The 6,249-nt window shown below is 39.8% G+C and overlaps 1 protein-coding gene across 1 annotated transcript in view; it reads right to left on the bottom strand.

Moving 5' to 3' along the window:
• The window catches only part of Lcp1 (lymphocyte cytosolic protein 1), a 45,014-nt gene extending 39,556 nt beyond the window's left edge, over positions 1-5,458 (bottom strand). The window contains exons 1-2 of the mRNA XM_004640263.2: positions 5,439-5,458; positions 3,675-3,785 (exon numbers count right to left, since the gene is read on the bottom strand). The gene's annotated coding sequence lies outside the window, so the exon portion shown is untranslated. The remainder of the gene's footprint in view (positions 1-3,674; positions 3,786-5,438) is intronic.
• Positions 5,459-6,249: the final 791 nt, after the last annotated feature.

The following is a 6,249-nucleotide window of genomic DNA, read 5'->3' as shown; positions in this document are numbered from 1 at the left end:
GTATGAGGAGGCTGCCCTGGTATATGATAGTTGATACAACATTGATGCAGTCATAGAAAATGAATGAATAAACTCATCTTCAAATATGTAGAGGATACCAGTACCTACTTCACAGGATTACTGTGATGCCTAAATGCTTTATGGTTACAGCACTTAGAAAACTGCCCCATTCACAGTGAGCAGCACATAAGTACTAGCTATTACTGTCAAGTGAAAAACTGAAACTCCTCTCCTACTGCTTGCAGTATCTTACAAGATGGAACAGTGATGAAATTGCTGGGAAGACTGACACAATTATTGAAATTGACAAAAACAACAGGAAGAGTCGACAGTACAGGACAGGAAGGGGAACCAAGAGGGAACTGAGGAAAGGAACAGGGAGATGCCAACTGGGGAGAAATGTGGGCTCAGTAGCGGGGTAGAAACAGCCTTGGGAGACATCCTCCTTTAGTGAAATTTTGTATTGTTTCTAATGCGGTTTTTTTTTTTCTATTACTATTTTGTATTCTTTAAAAATTAAAAAAGAAGTCCATTATCAGGAATGTAGTTTGGGGAAGGATACCTAACTGTTAGGTTAATGAACACTTCTAGACTAAAGTGCTAATATTATCATCTTTCCTGGATATGATCTCCTGAGGTCAATGTCCTCTTGGTGCTTCAAGGCCAAGATGAAGAACAAGGCTTTGTCAAAAGGAAGCAGAACAGATCCAGAACATTGAATACTGTTGTGCCTTCTTTGTTGGCAACACTGTGGTAGCCCAAGAAATACTGAATACTGAGATAAGTGAAATTGAGGACTTCTACACATAGGTTCCCAGCTGGTAAAAATATGTGTGATAAATGCTCATTTGAATTAACTACTGCTAGCACCCACTATGTGCCAGAAGACACACAGAGGCCCAGGTACCAGCAAATAAGGACTGGCAACTAAAGCGATACAATCAAATGCTGCGGTTATTCCAAAAAGCGTGAAGCCAAACACATACCCATATAGAGCCATGAAAAGGGGAAAGTAGGAAAAAGACCTTTAAAGGAGTGTGTTCCCTGAAGCAAGGCTTGAAAACTGATTGTCTTTATAGACACAGAGGAAAAGCAACTGAAAGAAACAATTGGAGCAAAAAGGAGTGAAAGAGCACAGAACTTTTTGGTGGCTTGTGGTCTGGTATACCTAGAATATGGGTAAGTGAGGGGGTGAGGAAGAGGCGGGGAAGGCTAAAGCAGAAGGAAGTGACAAGAAATAGGGTTGGGGAAGTGGGTTAAAGCAAGTTTGTGAAGGTACAAAATATATCAGTGAAATCATATATTTATCAAAAGAAAATACTTCATGCTATTTTTATACAAAATCTTCTATGAAAATAAAACTGCAAGATTCTTTCTTTGTTTTCACTCTCTTTTCCTGTCTTCCTCTTTCTGTCTCTCATTTTCTCTCTTTCAAAAAGGTGAGTGTAAGATCCCTTTGGTCAGCATGAAAGTCTGCTTATAGTCTTCTCCATTGGAGCCAAGCATTCTGCCCCGGGGCCTGATCCGTGACTGACACGGCCAGCCCAGTACCTGGAATCCTGGCCATCTTCTGCTCCTTCCTAACTGCCCAAATGCTCATGAGTGTGGGACAGCCCCTTTGAATCCTAAACTCACTCTTGTCCTGAAAATGTAGTTAAGGGGATTCAGTAAGGTTCTGCAGTAAGAGTGGCTACACATCCGAAGTACTTCAAAAACACCCAGTGTTACTAATTTAGCCAGCCTTCCATAAACACAGGGTCTGCATCTACAGATTCAATACGCTTTAGACAAAAGTTCTCCTGAAAAAAATATCTGTACCAAACATGGACAGATTAAAAATATAGTACAACAGCTAGGTACATAGCTTTCATATTGTATTAGGTAGTCTAGAGATGATTTAAATTACACAGAAAGATACATGCACATTCTATGCAAATACTGTGTCATTTTTAAATAGATTCGGGCACCTGCAGATTTTGGTATTCACAGAGGTCCTTTTCCCATCTGTATTTAAATGAGACAAACTTTTTAATTTCCCCTTTCCAAAAGTTTCAAAGATGAAATTATAAATAAAATTATAACACTGCAATTGTTCCTCTCATTGCTGATTGTTTCAAGGCATAATTTACGAAGGAGATAAAACTTTAATGCTACAAAGAAAAGCATTCTGATTACTGATGAGCCCTCCTCCTAAGCACCCGGGTGTTCCGCACAGCAATGCCTCTTCAAAAGATCAGACCTGGAAGATTCCTTCCCGACAGAATGGGGGTGAATGTTAATAATCTACTACCAAGTGGATGCTTTAGCATCTAAATTTGACTTAAATTAACTTTTTACTCTTTTTTAAATGCTAGGAAATACCTTTCTTCAGATCTTAATTTATTATATTTTCATTACTATTTCTACTGAAATAAGACCACGTATTTTTCATTCTTGTCTAGGGTTAAATCTCCCTTCGTAAGTCCCACAGTTTTGCTAGTTTAAAATTCTTCTGGCAAAACGTATAGAGCAATATTGATGGCCACATTTTGCAACTTCACAAATTCACATTATTAGATAAATGCTAATTCTATTCAAATATGCATATATATTCAAATGTGTCTTTAAAAATTTTACCTGACAAAAACCAATTATAATTTATTATAAAATTGAATCAAGATATGTATCAGGAGTCATCTTTCTTATTTACTGAGAGTTTTTCAAAACATTGTCCTGAGGACTCATTTATAAAACAAGTTGCTGATACTTGATGAAGAAGCATTGGATTTTGACAAGTATGCTGATTAATGTACAAACTTTAAATCAGAATCATTTTTATTTATCCCCCGTTAATGGTACATAGTATTTTTGATGGGGATAATTAAATAAAAGTTTATACTACAAAATTCAAAGTCTCTCAGCAAAGTTTCTAGAATAAATATCTCACATCAACTTTATGAGAAATTCTATTCTAGATAGCAGTCTTCTTCCATAGTTTAACAGAGTATTCACTTGCATGGCCATAAGCATTAACAAATAATTCAGATATTCCTACAAAAACAGTACAACTGAACAATTGAAATTTATTTTGTTTTTAAAGAAGGAGGACAAAAAATAAATAAAGGAGACTTCTAATTTTGTGTAGTTATTAAGCATACCCATTAAAAACCTTTGGTGCCAAATCACTCAAATAATCAGCATCATTCAATAATATAAGGCCTGGGATGCTAATTTGGCCACTAAAGTACTATAAAGAAGTTTTTCAGAAAAACAACCACAGTGGCTAAAATTAAACTACCCCCATTACGCCAATGAGCAGTGCAGTCTAAATGATCAATATGTACTTTCCAGAAAAGTTTTAAAGTAGATAAAAATCACAGTAATCAGCCATCCTGAAATAAAGCAATGGACATAAGTCAGAACATAGTTTGGCTAAAAAGTGGGGGAGATCCCATTGTTTTGGGCGAGTGATAGCTGATTAACATGAGAAGGACTCAACCCTGGCAGCTCAGGGTCCCCATCTAGGGCGTTTATACAAGGTGGCTACACATTTCCTGGTCCTCAGAGGGAGGCAGGGGTTCAGGTGACAGGTGCTCTCAGCTCTGTCCCCTGACAATAAGAACCACAATCCACAGAAACAGGCAAACACCATCACATGCACTTAGAAAGGACAAAAAGACATAAGGAGAATTTACCTTGTACAAACTGTCCTTGGTTGTCCTGGTGTGCGACCAGAAACACCCTTCTTTCTGATCTGCAGAACAGCTTTGTCAAGCCTGAGTGTGTGGTCACAAGGCAGGAAGTGACTAGAATGACAAATCATCAGCCAGGAAAGAAATAGATTTTGTCTTTATAAGGACATTTTACTTAACTTTGTTTTCTCCTGTCCCCTCCCCCTAAAAAAAATCACCTGACAGAATAGGTCACACTGAAATTCAGACGCCTCTTACCACTTCCTCTTAAGCTTTTTTCTACCTCCTGTCCTGCCCTTCCCTCGCAGCTGACTCTAAGTAGGCCCTGGGCTACTTAAGCCTTCCTGATCTCAGATAGCAAGGGAAGGTCAGCCTGCTATCTTAACTCTTTTTGTCTGACTCTCATTGCAAAAGCAAAGCCCAGGTGCTTACCTACTTTAGAGCACAGATAAGCAATTATTCATTTTTAGTTAAAAAGCCAAGAAAAAAAGGTAACTGTACACTTGAGACAAACCAAAAGGGAATAATTCCTAGGGAGCCCCAGCCCATCCTAAACCAAACTTCTCTCTTGAGTGCTCTAACCAGGATCCTAATGGTGTAAACAAAATGAAATGATCTTTTTAAGAGAGGGCACTGAACAGGAAGGTTACTATATTATTTACCCGTGCTTTTATTTATAGCACACCTATGTGCTAAGAATCTCTTTAACCCAATTAAAGATTTTAATTATTTAGATGTTTCCTATAAACAACAGCAGTAGGTCACACTGGCAGCCACTGTTGTTAAGTAGGTATCTCAATTCCTTCAAACAGACCAGATGTTTTTTTGATGTACATTTTATAAAATCATCACAGAAGTGAGATGCAGTTCAGTCTATGTCCAAAACCCAGATACTTATCTTGAGAGTAAACTTCTATCTTTACATGGAAAATTCTCAAGCACTCACAGTGATTCTGAAGATTGTGCATCTCCCTGAATTATGTTTGTTGAGTATTACGTAGTCTCTACTCTGCTGGAGGCTGTGTGGTTCAAGTAGTAACCTTGCTGGTTAGCAATGAGTGCACACTGTGTGGCTGGGGAGCTCAGATGGTGAGTTGAGAATCCTCTGTAGCCCTTCATTTCTGTCGGTGGTCATAGTGTCAAGAGGTAGCAGTGCTGATTTGGAGGGGGGGAATGCCCTTATACTTCCTTTGCTTCTTTCATTCATGCTCTAGAAAGCTACTGCTTCTGATCTCAAATGTTAAACCAAACTGTTCTCGGTTAGCTCGCTCATCAGCCAGTGGCATGCTGACTCTTCAGCAGAAGTAATACAGTCCATGTGGAGAAGCGGGCAGTCAGCAAATGGGGAGATATGGAACAGATTCAGGCTATCAGTAGTTCTAGGTAGAGAGCAGAGAATTGTCAATCCCCAGAAAAGACTGAGGAGATGAAAGTGTTTCTCCTTTGAATGATTACTCCCAATTAGTATGTTATAGAGAGGGCTTAGAGGAATCCATGTTTTTTTTTCCAGCTATCAGGGAAATATCCATGCGCTACTCTTGTGATACTGATCACAACACAGAGCAGCAAAAAGCTAGTGATTTCCAACCTAGTGGAAACAGCATCCACTCAGGTCCCTGAAAAAGGACCCATAAGTGGTGCCCAAGCAGTTTTACAAGTGAAATGTGTGCAACTGGACTCCCTCACCTGGTCCCACATCCTTGCAGCTTTAGGATGGAATGAAGGTCCAAACCTTCATAAAGGGGAACAGATAAGCATTTAATTTACCTGAGAAAAGAAAAGCAGCAGCATTCTGTACCTACTGGGATCTGGTCATGTGAGGCTCAAGAAATCTATGAAGAAAAGCAAGACATATTTGTTCATGGGTTCCACAAATGTGTGGGAGCCATCAGAATTGGCGACTGAGACAGAAGTGAGACACAGTCATTGATCTCAAGGAACATGATGACAATAAGGAGGCAAACATGTGAGCAAACAAATGCCATCTAGAATAGAGGGGTGGGAAAGAGCGATTTGAATACAATTGATATGTGAAGACAGTGAAATAGGCATAGTTGTGACTAGCAATTGGTTCAAGTAAAAGAAAGGATGTAGGATTACAGACAGTGCCTAGATTGTGGAGGCTGAAAGCCACTCAGCTGCACACTTACCACCTCATCCACAGGGGCCTTTGCTACTTTAGTGTGAGCTCAGCGCTGACTCCACATCAGCCGCATGTCACCCCATGAGCCACATCCGGACTTCACCATTTCAAGCCCCGCCTTGCTCTCTCAATCTCTTTATCTATCTTAGTTGGTGTAAAGCCCAGGTGCAGGCAACTGTTTAAATCTTAGACCCAGATTTTTTCAGAAAAGAATATTCTATCATTGCCCAAGTTCAAAAATAACTCCTGCATCAAAATAAAAAGAAGCCTGACTTCTGGTTTTACTGTTACATTTAGATCTCTACAGACAATGCACTCCTGCCTAGCCTGTACCCAGAGAGGACTTCTCTGCATCCCACGCCTGAGACACCTCTCCTGCCACCTCTCCCAGGTCCTCACCGGCCCCTGCCCTGCCTGCCCACCATCCCCCACCCT

This window comes from Octodon degus, unplaced genomic scaffold, assembly GCF_000260255.1.
Source record: "Octodon degus isolate 3935 unplaced genomic scaffold, OctDeg1.0 scaffold00122, whole genome shotgun sequence".
Classification (NCBI taxonomy): domain Eukaryota; kingdom Metazoa; phylum Chordata; class Mammalia; order Rodentia; family Octodontidae; genus Octodon; species Octodon degus.
This window is presented reverse-complemented; position numbering and strand designations above follow the sequence as displayed.